At 42.7% G+C, this 14,239-nt stretch overlaps 1 protein-coding gene across 8 annotated transcripts in view; it reads left to right on the forward strand.

Moving 5' to 3' along the window:
* The window catches only part of WDFY3 (WD repeat and FYVE domain containing 3), a 182,291-nt gene that overhangs the window by 26,131 nt on the left and 141,921 nt on the right, over nt 1–14,239 (forward strand). For 7 of the 8 annotated variants that reach the window (XM_075034811.1, XM_075034840.1, XM_075034833.1 and 4 more), the window contains one exon: nt 12,860–12,954. The exons of the other annotated variant lie outside the window; for it this stretch is intronic. The gene's annotated coding sequence lies outside the window, so the exon portion shown is untranslated. The remainder of the gene's footprint in view (nt 1–12,859; nt 12,955–14,239) is intronic. 8 annotated transcript variants of the gene reach the window in all.

Here is a 14,239-nt window from a genome sequence, read left to right on the forward strand (position 1 = left end):
GTTTTCGTAAGGACATCACCACGCAAATAGGTCAAAGGTAGCTCACCAGGTGTCATGGTTTAACCCCAGCCAGCAACTAAGCACCACACAGCCACTCACTCACTTCCCCCCCCCCCCCTCCCCCCCAGTGGGATGGGGGAGAAAATTGGGAAAAGAAGTAAAACTTGTGAGCTAAGAACAGTTTAATAGAACAGAAAAGAAGAAACTAACAATGATGATACTAATAAAATGACAATAGTAATAATAAAAGGATTGGAATATACAAATGATGCACAATGCAATTGCTCACCACCTGCCGATCAATGTCCAGTTAGTTCCTAAGTGGCGATCCCCTCACCCCCTCCCCCCAGTTTATATACTAGATGTGATGTCCCATGGTATGGAATACCCTGTTGGCCAGTTTGGGTCAGGTGCCCTGGCTGTGCCCTTTGCCAACATCTTGTGCCCCTCCAGCCTTCTTGTTGGCTGGGCATGAGAAGCTGAAAAAGCCTTGACTTAGTCTAAACACTACTTAGCAACAACTGAAAACATCAGTGTGTTATCAACATTCTTCTCATACCTAACTCAGAAACACAGCACTGTACCAGCCACTAGGAAGACAATTAACTCTATCCCAGCTGAAACCAGGACACCAGGGCAGCTGCTTTTGAGCAGTACCCTGGACTTGACTTGACTCCAGGTAGGACCACTGAAATGTTGTCATGCCATGATTCTCTGTGAACCTTGTTAAGGAAGGGTTGTTAGCACAGGTCAAAATGTTGCCCCCACGCTGGGGATGCTGGAGAAAAACTTGTCACAGGACTTATGTCCTGCAGGACATGGCAGCTGGAATGGCTCTTGAGAAACCTGCTTGGATCTTCTAGGGCTGGATGCGAGTCAAATACAAAAGATTTGGCTAGTCAGGAGGTCTGTATGCTTGGGATGGCCTGTCCTCTACCCAACATGTCCTATAGTATGTCTGCTCTCTGTTCTTTTCCTCCTGCTTTTCATTTACTGCAGACTTAATGACTGTTATTCTGGCCCCCAAGCAGATGCCCGGAGAGAAAATTATGTCCACTGGTAAAAAGGTTACCTTCCCTGTTGTAAAGTGGCAGAATAGGCAGGAAGCTGAAGGCTGTTATCAGAATTAAAAGAATCCATACAACTGAGAGATTTGGGAAAGCAGAGCAGTAAGTCAACTGACTTTGCACCTTAAATGTTAGAAAGGGACGCTGGGATTAAGACTCACTATATACGTTACAGTGGGGAGAAGAAACTCTGAAGATCTCTCAGGTTGGAAGAAACCTTGGCAGGCCTGTAGTCCAACCTCCTGCTCACAGCCAGACCCCTGTGAGATGGGACCAAGTTGCACTGGGCTTGATCCTGTCGTGTCAGCAGGGATAGGCAAGGTAGAAGAGGTGGTGAGGTGGCTCTCTATGTTAGGGAATGTTTTGACTGTACACAGCTACATGATTCTGATGACAAGGTGGAGTGCTTATGGGTGAGGATGAGAGGGAAAGCCAGTAAGGCTGATATTGTGCTGGGAGTCTGTTATAGACTGCCTGACCAGGTTGAAGAGACGGATGAATCGTTCTACAAGCAGCTGGCAGTAGTCTCAGAATCATGTGCCCTTGTCCTTGTGGGGGACTTTAACTTTCCAGACATCTGCTGGAAATACAACATAGCAGTGAGTAAACAATCTAGGAGGTTCCTGGAGCATGTGGAAGATAACTTCTTGACACAGCTGGTGGGTGAGCCAACCAGGGGAGGAGCCTTGCTAGATCTGTTGTTTACAAACAGGGAAGGACTGGTGGGAGGTCTGATGGTCAGAGGCCATCTTGGGCTTAGCGACCATGAAATGATAGAATTTTCAAGTCTTGGTGAGGTAAGGAAGGTGGTCAGCAAAACCACCACTACGGACTTCTGGAGGGCAAACTTTGGCCTCTTCAAGGCACTGGTTGAGAGAGTCCCTTGGGAGACAGTCCTGAAGGGCGAAGGGGTCCAGGAGGGATGGACATTCTTTAAGAAGGAAATCTTAATGGCTCAGGACCAGGCTATTCCCACGTGCCACAAGTCGAACTGCTGAGGAAAACGACCAGCCTGGCTGAATGGGGAGCTTTTGCTAGGACTCAAGAAAAAAAGGAGAGTTTATCATCTCTGGAGGAAAGGGCGGGCAACTTGGGAGGAGTACAGGGATCTTGTTAGATCATACAGAGAGAAAGTTAGAAAGGCAAAAGCTCAGCTAGAAATAAATCTGTCCACTATCATAAGGGACAACAAAAAATGTTTTTACAAATATGTTAACAGTAAAAAGAATCCCAAGGAGAATATCCATCCTTTAATGGATACAGAAGGGAATATTGCCACCAGAGATGAGGAAAAGGCTGAGGTACTTAATGCCTTCTTTGCCTCAGTCTTTAATAGTGAGTCCAGTTATCCTCAGGGTACTCCACCCCTTGAGCTGGAAGGTAAGGATGAAGAGCAGAACATACCCCCTTAATCCAGGAGGAAATGGTTAGTGACCTACTACGCCATCTGGACACTCACAAATCTATGGGACCCAATGGGATCCATCTGACAGTACTGAGGGAACTGGCAGAGGTCCTTGCCAAGCCATTCTCCATCATCTGTCAGCGATCCTGGTCAACAGGGGAGGTCCCAGAGGACTAGAGGCTTGCCAACGTGACGCCCATTTACAAGAAGGGTGGGAGGGAGGATCCAGGGAACTACAGGCCTGTCAGCCTGACCTCAGTACCAGGGAAGATTATGGAACAGTTTGTCTTGAGAGCACTCATGTGGTAAGCCCAGGATAAGAAGGGGATTAGGCCCAGTCAGCACAGGTTTATGAAAGGCAGGTCCTGCTTGACCAACCTGATCTCCTTCTGTGACCAGGTGACCCGCCTGGTGGATGAGGGAAAGGCTGTGGATGTTATCTACCTTGACTTCAGCAAGGCCTTTGACGCTGTCTCTCATGGCATACTCCTTGAGAAACTGGTGTCTCGTGGCCTGGATGGGTGCACTCTTCACTGGGTGAAAAACTGGCTGGATGGACGAGCCCAGAGGGTTGTGGTGAATGGGGTGAAATCCAGTTGGCGGCGGGTCACAAGTGGTGTTCCCCAGGGCTCGGTGTTGGGCCCCATTCTGTTTAATATCTTTATCAATGATCTGGATGAAGGGATTGAGTGCACCCTCAGCAAGTTTGCAGATGACACCAAGTTGGGCAGGAGTGTTGATCTGCTCGAGGGTAGGAAGGCTCTACAGAGGGATCTGGACAGGCTGGATCGATGGGCTGAGGCCAATTGTATGAGGTTCAACCAGGCCAAGTGCTGGGTCCTGCCCTTGGGTCACGGCAACCCCATGCAGCGCTACAGGCTTGGGGAAGAGTGGCTGGAAAGCTGCCCGGCAGAAAAGGACCTGGGGGTGCTGGCTGACAGCCGGCTGAGTATGAGCCAGCAGTGTGCCCAGGTGGCCAAGAAGGCCAACAGCATCCTGGCCTGTATCAGAAATAGTGTGGCCAGCAGGAGCAGGGAGGTGGTTGTTCCCCTGTACTCATCACTGGTGAGGCTGCACCTTGAGTGCTGTGTTCAGGAAAGACACTGAGGTGCTGGAGCATGTTCAGAGAAGGGCAACCAAGCTGGTGAGGGGCCTGGAGCACAAGTCTTATGAGGAGTGGCTGAGGGAGCTGGGGCTGTTTAGTCTGGAGAAAAGGAGGCTGAAGGGAGACCTTATCGCTCTCTACAACTACCTGAAGGGGGGTTGTAGTGAGGTGGGTGCTGGTCTCTTCTGTCAGGTGGCTGGTGATAGGATGAGGAAATGGCCTCAAGTTGAGGCAAGGGAGATTTAGGTTAGATGTTAGGAAAAATTTTTTTACTGAGAGGGTTGTCAAACATTGGATCAGGCTGCCCAGGGAAGTGGTTGAGTCACCATCCCTGGAGATATTCAAAAAGCGAGTGGACGGGGTACTTTAGGAACATGGTTTAGTGGGCATGGTTAATGGTTGGACTCGATGATCTTGAAGGTCTTTTCCAACCTAAATGATTCTATGATTCTATGTGTCTTGAAAACCTCCAAGGCTGGAGGCAACACAGCTTCTCTGGGCCCCATTCCAGTCCCTCTGTGTCCTCAGTGGGGAGAAAAAAGCTTCTTTTTATATTCGGTCTGAATATCTCTTGTATCAATTTATGCCTGTTGTCTCTTGTCCTCCCACCATGCAGTGCTGTGAAAAGACTGGCTTTGTCTTTGGTTTTCCAGTAGCCTGTGGCACCTTTTAATATAGGTCAGCCTTCAGTCCTTGTTAGGAAATTGTAACTTTGTGATTAATTAAATAAAAATGAATATGAGCTTGGAATTAATGACAGGGATAGCATAGTGATATATTGATTACATTATGCAATATAACATCAGTGGGTGTAGCTATATTGAGCAAGCTAGCATGTAGACACTAATTGAGAGGGAAAAAAATCTTTATTTACTTTTGAGTGTATTATTAGGAACAACTTGCGCACTTCTCTTTGTAAAAGAAAAAATAACCATCCCCCACCACCGAGGCAATTGAACATAGTGCTTAAATTTTGTTGTAAACCTCCAAATATTATCAAGGCAGCTGATCTGTTCACCAGGAGTGCCAGAGCATCTGTCCTCCAGGGAGGTATCTGACCTTTGGATTTCAGAATTTTAGATACCAGTGATTTAGATAATCAGGGTTTGTCTCTGTATCTAGAGGGTTTTATTCATTCCTGTGGAGAGCTAAAGGACTATCTTCCTGAAATAAACAGAGAACTCCTCTCTATTGTTCTAGTTTTTGTTTCTGATTTGATGAAGGAAAATATCTGTGTTCATGAAGGTTTATTTTATTCTTTCATAAATAAAATAATAGCTTGTATAAACAATACGGACTCACTATTTGAATGTGTATTTGACTGATCTGATTAAGGGCCCTGTCTTTTGATATTTGATCAACTTACAAAGTATGTACATGGTGACAAATCTTTATTTTAGAAGAGATGACCACTGTAGAAAGCTTGACTATCCTTATCCTCTTGGAGATGCACAGAGATGAGAGGCACTGGATGTAAGCAGCAACAAGATAAATTACAACTAGGATAGAAACTTACACCATGAAGGTAGTCAAGCACTGGTGTTGGTATTGGTTTCTCAAAGAGTTAATGAGATTTCCACCCTTGGAGATGCTCAGAACTCACCCACACCTCTGAGCAACCTGATCTAAGCTGACCCTGTGCTGAGCAAAGGGTAGGCCACGTGACCTTCATAAACGCCTTCCAGCCTATATCATTCTGTACTTACATGTAAACAACATCCAGTATTTCTATGATAGGAATCATAGTGCTGTGACATTAAGACCCAATTACTTACTTGGAAAATCTCTATGTAAAAAGATAATGCTTCTTATCAAGCAATTAATAAAATTTTATGTCACAGGTAACCTGCAAGTCAGTTCAGCATATCTATGTAGAGAACATCTTGAGATTAATGCTGACAGTGATTTATTTCTACAAGAAGTGCATTTCTTTGCAGTGAAGAGCAGAACACTGTTTATGGGCGATTGTGGATTAATGCATCCTTGGCAAAGACTTTTGTAAATTGAGGATTGAGTACAGTAGATAAGAATATTCTGAAGACAACTTGAAATAAATTTTACTAACCTATTTAAATGTACATGATTTTGATGGTTCATTTGGAGGGGGAATTAACATTTAGTTCCATTTGGAGCATCAGCTTATGCTTTGATAACATCTACTATTATGTTGTCCTGGTTTTGGCTGGGATAGAGTTAATTTTCTTTCTAGTAGCTGGTATAGTGCTATGTTTTTGGTTCAGTATGAGAAGAATGTTGATAACACACTGATGTTTTCAGTTGTTGCTAAGTAATGTTTAGTCTAAAGTTAAGGACTTTTCAGCTTCTCATGCCCAGCCAGCAAGAAGGCTGGAGGGGCACAAGAAGCTGGGAAGGGACACAGCCAGGACACCTGATCCAAACCGGCCAAAGGGATAATCCGTACCATGTGATGTCATGTCCAGTATATAAACTGGGGGGAGTTGGCCGAGGAGGGGGGTGGATCGCTGCTCAGGAACTAACTGGGCATCAGTCAGCAAGTGGTGAGCAATTGCATTGTGCATCACTTGCTTTGTATATTCTAATTCTTTTATTATTATTATTGTTATTGTTCTTTATTATTATCACCATTATTGTTATCATCAGCAGCATTATTTTCTTTCTTTCTGTCCTATTAAACTGTCTTTATCTCAACCCACGAGTTTTACTTTTTTCAATTTTCTCCCCCATTCCACTGGGTGGAGGGGGAAGTGAGTGAGAGGCTGCGTGGTGCTTAGTTGCCAGCTGGGGTTAAACCATGACACATGCAAATTTAATTAGGAAGTAATTAAAGAGTGAAGTAACATCAGGCATGTAGGATAATTTTCTTGTTCCTTTTTCAGTCTAATTTTGGCCTTGACTTAACATAAATGCACAGTTTATGGAGCACTTCTTTTCAGTGGCGTAGAAATCAGGGGTTGCGTTGAGTCTTCCTGACTCTTCCAAATGACTGCAGCAACACTGAAGCAAGACTTGGGCTCTCCAACAGTTTGCCTGCAGTAAATGAGACGATTTATTTCCTTGACTTTCATTGTCTTGCTTTAAAAAAAGCTTGAGTTGTTGGTGTTCAACTTTCCTTGCTTTTAAATTCTACCCAGTGCCAAATTGTTGAAGTTCTTTTCTGGTGTTCTGCCTCTCTGTGTATAGGATGCTTCTGGAGGAGATGTGAATGCAGCCGCAGCTCGAGCAGTTTTTCTAGGGCAATGTCTCCTTTTATTGTACCTGGTTGGCACTTTGCATATATATCTTCTCAGCGCTTTGCTATGTTGAGAAGAACCTGGCTGAAATGCAACCCATTAAAGACTAGAATCTTTCAAAGCAAGAAGGGACTATTGTCTGAAAGGCATTGGAGCACATGGTGCTCGAGATATCATCTGTCAAGGGTTCTGTAGTTTCATTGCTTATAGCTCTACTAAGTATCTAGTATCTAGTAGGGTAGCTGTAATGATCTGCCATTTAAACCCTTTTGTGAGGGTCTTCCCCTTTCCTGTTGAGTGTGAAGGTGTCTGTGTTTTGAGGGTTGGCATGGGACATGGCACGTTGTCTCAGAGTGGGATATCTTCCTTTTTACCCCCTCCCCCTTTCCCCACACCTCTCTTTCTTCATCCCCCCTTTTTTCCCCTCCTTTAGGTATTGCCTAAATTTGTATTTCTTTTCTCACATTCTATGTACAGCAGAAATAGTGTGAATTCAGATACCAGTTCTTGCTGGTATATGGTCCTGATCTCTTGCCTCAACTGGCTAAAGATGGGCTTTGTCTTCATGTCCCTTGTAGTGCATCTGGCAGTGCACTACAGAGCACTAGTGATCTAGAGAATGTGTGCTAAGCACACATCTCTACTTAGAAAAGGCAGGAATTGGACTTGGGTCACGTAATGTTTATAATCCCTTTGATTTCTTTCAGTTAGAAGCAGGATTTTATCTCTGTCAAACATGGAATAAGTACTAGCACTCAATTACTGTAATTCCTAGCAACAACTGTTTTGGGCTTCAACATCAATGCCTTGTTCAGCTCCTACTAATGTGCGTTTTCTTTGTATGTAATGTCTTCCTTGACTTCTCTCTGATATAACATGTAAGTGAGTTTTGTAACTTTGCAAGACATGGAAACAGGTAGGAAAATGGCTGGTTAGGTCTGAATAGTTTTCTGTTGAATACCTGTGGTGTGTAGCACAGAAGAAACCTGATGCTGTTTTAGGGCTTTCATTTTTTTAATATTTTGTGGCACCAGTATGGTATGTGTAAACTTGATAAACATAGTTTATCTACAAGGGAATACTTGCAAAATATCTTAAATGAGGGGAATGCAGTTGGGTTGGAAGTCTGCATAGCATTTGTATTTCTTTTTCAGAAATGAGATGTACAAAAAAGCAGATTTTTATGGTGTTACTTCATCAATTTGCTGCTATACAGGAACCAATTGGTTTGTCATTGCTGAGATTTGTTATTCAGCACTTTTTGTGGGATGGCTGGTGAGGGTAGCAATCAAATTCTATTTGATTTGTTAAACTGTAGAAACAGTGCCTAGAAATACTGAGATACTCAGTCAAAATAAAAATAGACACCTAACTAAAACCCCTGGTGGAATACCTGGTGGGATGCAGGAGCACAAACGTTTTATTTTGGAGCAAGCAAATTACTTAAATGACAAGGTCAAAGAAGTAATGGCAGCTAAGAGAAATTATTCAGATCATACATACATAGTATTAGAAATTGATTTAAACTTATCAGCATCAATTCTGAAGAAGAATGTTTGGATAAGCAGTAGTCAAATTTCAGTTGACTATATTGTTTATCTTAACAAAAAATGTTTATAATAAAAAAGTGCATTTATTATAATATATATATTGACCCAGTGTATTATGCAGTTAAAAACAAAAGCTTTTATTTATCTGATGGAAAAATATTTTTTATAATCTTATGTAATTATACAAACTACATAAATAAACTCTTCCAGAAATGCCTGTAGATTGGGACTTGTCTGAAAAAGAGAACGTCTGTTAAACTTGATGGTAACAGCTGTGAAGTGTCACTTAGTTTTTTATTGGTCATGCTCAAGCTGGCTACCCTAATACTATGTTTTGAAAAAATAGTTGCAAATGACATGTTCTAACTCTGAACCAAAGGAGGCCCTTCAGTGCAGCAGGGAGCTTTATGTAAGCCATGGGTGGGGGTGTTTTTGGTGACTGAAACTTGTTTTCTGAATGAAGCTTGATTTCTGGAAAATAATAGATGTGGCTGCTGCCAGAGTTCAGTGGTGGGTCATGAAAATGAAGTGACTCAATGCTGGGAGCCGGCAGCATGGCTTCTCAGTTGTGCTGGCATCTGCTGAATCACACACTGTACATGACACTTGTACATCAGTGCAGATGTATTCTGGTGGATGAGAAATCATGCAGGTATTTGTTTTGCACAGCAAGTGGAAGCGCGGCAACTCTTTGTTATGTTTGTTACTTGTCTTTTACTTTTTCATGAGGTAATTGCTACTTGATATGCTTCTGGAATGGTCATGAGAAGACACCTAATACAAAATGGGTACTTTGGTTCTTCGCTATGCTTCTCTTCCATTATGGGTTTCAGCAGCCTCTGGATAGTGTGGTATTTGCAGATGGGAAAGCCATTAGCCAGAGAGCAAGGTGCCACATGTCTTCTCACTGCATGTCTGGAAAGTTGCAGTCTGCCCTTTCTGCACCCTTTCAGTGGACAGAGATGGGTAAGGAAGCCTGTAGGCAGTGCAGCCATGGAGTCCCTTATGTTCCTGTGTGCCACCAGGAGGTCCACTGTCCCTGTGGAGGGTCAGGAACCTAGGTGAGATGGAGAGAGGGTGAATGGCCCAAGAAATCTTCTAGGAAAGGTAAATTTTGTGTATTGATTGTTTGGAAAACAGAGATCCTTTCCTCAGCCACGAAGAGGAAAGGGTTTATTTTCAGTGTTTAACATACCAGTATACTTCCCAGAGGCATTTCTCTTTTACAGCAGAGACTCAATTAAGTGGGAGGTAACCAAGCTATGCCACCCCCTTGGCACTGACCAGAAAGGGTTGTCCTTTCTCAGAACTTGCAGCAGGGGTTTTGTCCAAGTGTAGCGTAGTTGGAGGACGTACGCTATCTGCCATTTCTGCTTGGGATGCTTCCGAGCCTTCAGTGGGCTGGGGGATGCAGGAGTCTGGTGTTGCTTGAACTGTCTTGGGTGCTTCCAGAGTTTTGCTGTTTGTGACCACTGGGTTCAAGACTAAGCTTTTTTGTTACTTAGTTTAGTTATATTTCTTTGGAGGATGTCAGTCTTCCGGGATATTCAAGGTTGAAAACTTCCTTTTTCTCATTGCTATAGTATAAAAGGGGTGTGCTATTGGTTTTGCAGCCACTTTTGGTAACTCAGCTGATAACCACAGGGAGAATTTAAGCTTGGGCAATACTAAAGATTGGTTGATGTAAGTAGAGTAGGAGTGGTTTGGTTTTGGCACAAGAACCATAGTTCTTGTTAACGATGTTTAAACAGCACCTCCTGCCCCACCTCGTGTTAATTGGTTTTGAGACTGCGAGTCAAAACAACTCATTTTGTGCAGATGCTTTTGATGAAGTATTTCTCAAGCCATTATGACCCTAACAAACTTAAAATAAGGAAGTAGGGTAAATGTAGGGGACTCAAGACTTAGAGACAAGGCATTCCAGGTGTACTGTGGGAATATAGATAAACTAGGTGGTTCAGGTCCCAAAAGACCAGGTTGGAGGCATGGTTCCTTGGTGCTCCCACAATGTTCGTTCTTGTTACTGTACCTAGTTTCTGTTAGACCAAGTAAAGAAAGCATATGAAAGAAGGTTGCAAGCTGTCTTCAGGGTTTCACTTCCTCAGGGTGTTTTTTACAATTTTGGCTGGAGAAGATGCTGATACTACCCTTTGATTTCTGCTCAAGTAAGCTTGTGGGTTTTGAGTACTTGCAGTGTAACTGGTCATTTGAGCTTTGTAAATATAGTAAGTGTTAATTAAGTTTGGCTTAATTGCGGTCTGATCTGATTTGGAACCCCTACCTGAGACTTCCATTGTCTGTATTTAAAAATAAAAATCTATCGTTTTGAACCTGAGAGGTTGTTGGTGGTATAATAAAATTCTTAATAGAGTGAAATGCAGTTGAAGGTAGCAGAAACTACAATTCCCTATTTGTGTTGAGGTTTACTGCCAAGCTAGTCCCAGTAACTGTTCCTATCACAAAAGGGACATTTGTTTATCTTCTTAGTTTAAATATTTAACTTGCTTCTATAGAGGTAAAAATAAAAGTGCTCACCCTACTGCTTGCATTTCTGAGTTTTGCGGTCCAGTTTCTACTGTTTCAAGTGCTGTGCACACAGAGTATTTGGTACTGGCTGCTGACTCATTATTTTTCCCCACGAACAGTTGCATGACAATGAGATGGAAGTGAGGGGACACAAGATGGGTAGAAGTGGAGGATGAAGGCTTTCCATGGGCACGTTGCGTTGAATAAGGCGAGGATACTGTAGGGTGGTTCCCTGGGCTTGATGATCCTGCGTGGCAGCACGGGCCTGCGGTATGTCACCCAGGCCTGGTATGAACCTGGACTTTCGCACTGGCAAAGCAGCATCTAAGATACCGCGTATGATATGCATCATGGGCATGGATGCAGCAACACATGAGGCTGGATTCTAGGATATCTGCTGGTCCGAGTTTATCTAGCTTATTTTAGTTAGGGTGACCACAGCAGGTAGGTCGCTGGAGCTAATCTCCTGAGAAAATAATTGTAAGCGGATGCTGTGTGGCCTGTGGGTGGGAGAGGTAGGTGAGTTGGAGTAGCAAAGATGCTGTTGAGAATGCTAGTGGGGTGAGCGCATGAAGTGCCTGTGTGGAGGGATCCCTCTAGAAATCAAACTCGCTAGCCCATCATCCGGTGTACTGGGGGCGCTGGTATATTTTTCTAGTTTGTTGCTCAGATGCCTTTACCAATTTCCAAGATTAAAATATCAGTGTTCTTTCTAAAAGCAGGCTTCACTTAACAAGCAAGGGCCCTTAGTCTTACAACAAAATAAACATAGTTTAAAACCTCCCGAGAGTCTCAAATGGCGTACTTTGTTAATTGACTTCACTTCCCTGTCCCAGGAGTAGCAGAGGATTTTATGGTCATGGAGGATGGAGTTAGAAGACAACTTCTTGCTTTAGCTGTTAATGCTGAACTCTTGCACTTGCCGGTGCATTACTTAAGTGTTTAGTGCATGCAACAACGTTGTAAGAAAATGTTTTATGATTATTAAGCGCTGCAACATCTCTCTGAGCAAGTTTGTCATGTTAGTGCCATCTCTCTCACAAAGCCTTTCTAAGGTACCTGATACTATGCTGCTTTTTTTTGACCTGTGTCGATTCCACCCCCCCCCCCCCCAAATCTTCCCTGCTCCTTTTAATATACAAAATAATAAAACAACAAACAATGTGAATTGTATTATAAAGCTTACCCAGTGACTTTAGGTATGCCTGTACTGTGTAGTGCACCATAGTGTAGGAACACCTGAACTACCACTAGTGCTGAATGGGTCTTACTGGGAATGAGAGGTAAAATAATGGTCTGCCATCTCATGGCTAATTAACCGAGGTGCAGCATTTCACTGAGGTACTTAGTTGTTTGCCAGGTCCAACAGTGAATAGTGCTGTTTTTGCTGCCTCTGCCACCTGCCTTGGGTTAGCTGGAGAATCTCATCGTGATGGATTTGTGTAGTCATGCTGAAGTGAGCTCGAACTCAGTGCCCCTTGTTGGCTTGTGTGTGTCCACTTGCAAATGTAAGATAAGCATTTATAACTCTGAAAAAAGAGGCAGAAAAACTAGGGGAGAGGCCAGGGAAAGCTATGCACATTAAGTAGCTTCACCGTTGCTCAGCTGGGTTAGGGTCAATGCAGCTTAGTTCTTACTCCCGTGCTGTAATGATGAGAAATCACTTAGTTCCTCGGAGGGATGCACTTGCTGATCACAGGCTGTCAGTGCATTAATTACTGGGCTTGCACTTTATAGTAACTCTTGTAGTAATTCCTGTGCTCTCAGTGAGTATCATTTAATTGGGAAGATAATGCTTGTTTAAGCTTAATGCTGTGTGTCGATTTCTTGTTTGCTACAACTCCTTTTCCAGGAATTATTTAAAAGTTTTCTTAGGTTTGTGAAAGTTCAGTTGTCATAGGAGTGACTGCTCTTCTCTTCCATTTCAAAGTGGCAAAACTGTGATTTTATTGTCACATTTATATTCTAACCTTTTTCCCTTTTGCTTTACCTAGTGAAAGAACAGCTTTGGTGTTGAAGAGAAACCTCAGAAAGGAATGGGCCCTGTTTTCTTGAAGCTGTTTGCCCTGATGCCAAGAATGCTGTAGAGGTTAGTGATGTGGATGCTTAAGAGCTTTTGTAGAAATTGCCTTTTGATTTGTAATTGGTGCACATTTCAATAAATTCTGTGTGAAGCAGTTCATTTGCCTGTCACAGAGAGTTAATTCGGGCACTGTCAGAATGTGGTCAGTTTAAAATCACTCTACCCAAACAAAATTTAGGGTTTTGTTTGTCTGTGTAGATGCTGTAGAAATACATAGCTGGGTGTTCACAGAAAGTTGTGTGGCGTGATGCATGCTCAGAGTCAAGCTGCGTTATGTGGAGGTTTTCTTTGATAGGCTAAAAAGAAAAAAAAGTGAGAGTGATCATAATAAATGAGATCATAACACATGATTTTTTTTTGAGTTTTTCAAGTCTCTTATTTTTACTTTGAGAGAATAATACTCCTGCTTTTCAGTAGAATGACAGGCTACGAGAGGTCCATTCTGTATCCACACAAAGGTAATGTTATCTCCACTTTTGCCTCGAGTGACTTGCATTTCAGTTTTGTATTCTAGTTTCTTTGGATTACGTACAAGCTGCGTAGACTGCTTGCTGTAAGTGTTTTTCCCAGTAGCTGTATAGTCCTGCTACAAATATTATGGCCTACAAGAGGCAGCTTCTTGCAAGTAGAATATTCAATCTAGTCTACTTCTGCATTTTTTTGTGAAGCTAAAGAAGATTAAGTGGCTTTACCACTAGATTGATTTCTTCTTGACTAGTGAAGTCAAAAAAGCTCATGTAACTATGAAATTCAGTAGTGCTTTGTTTTGCTGATGAAAAATGAATGTAGCAAGTAAAATCTGATGGGGCAGGGGGTAGAAGAGGTAGGCATGTTGAAGTGCTTCTAAGCAACTGAATTTCCGTAGCAGCAGTTGAGTTAAAATCTATTAAACCTGTCTGGTTACTGTAAAGGATTTCTAATCTTTGTTAGCTTACTTTAAAAGCATAGCTGTGTGTGGTGTGGCTACTGAATAGTAATGTCCAAGCTTTGCTAGGACAGCCTTTAACATATAGACCCTTTTGGAGCAAAAAGAAAAAAAACACGGTGGAAAAAATGCTGCAATGCATCACAGACACAGAAAGTGAAGGGTTGATCCAGTGGAAAAAGGCCCGTTACTACAAGGAAATGCTAGTTGATGTAGCTCTGTGGCATGTAGTGCTTAACTGTTCTTGTAAGTGGTGCTATTTCTTATGGAGAGCTTTAGTTGTTCATATGTTAACACCATCTTTATCTTACCTGGTATAAAACTGAGGGTTGTAAAATATTCAAGGGGAGGTATCACTTCTACTTT

Source organism: Buteo buteo, chromosome 1, assembly GCF_964188355.1.
Source record: "Buteo buteo chromosome 1, bButBut1.hap1.1, whole genome shotgun sequence".
Classification (NCBI taxonomy): Eukaryota; Metazoa; Chordata; class Aves; order Accipitriformes; family Accipitridae; genus Buteo; species Buteo buteo.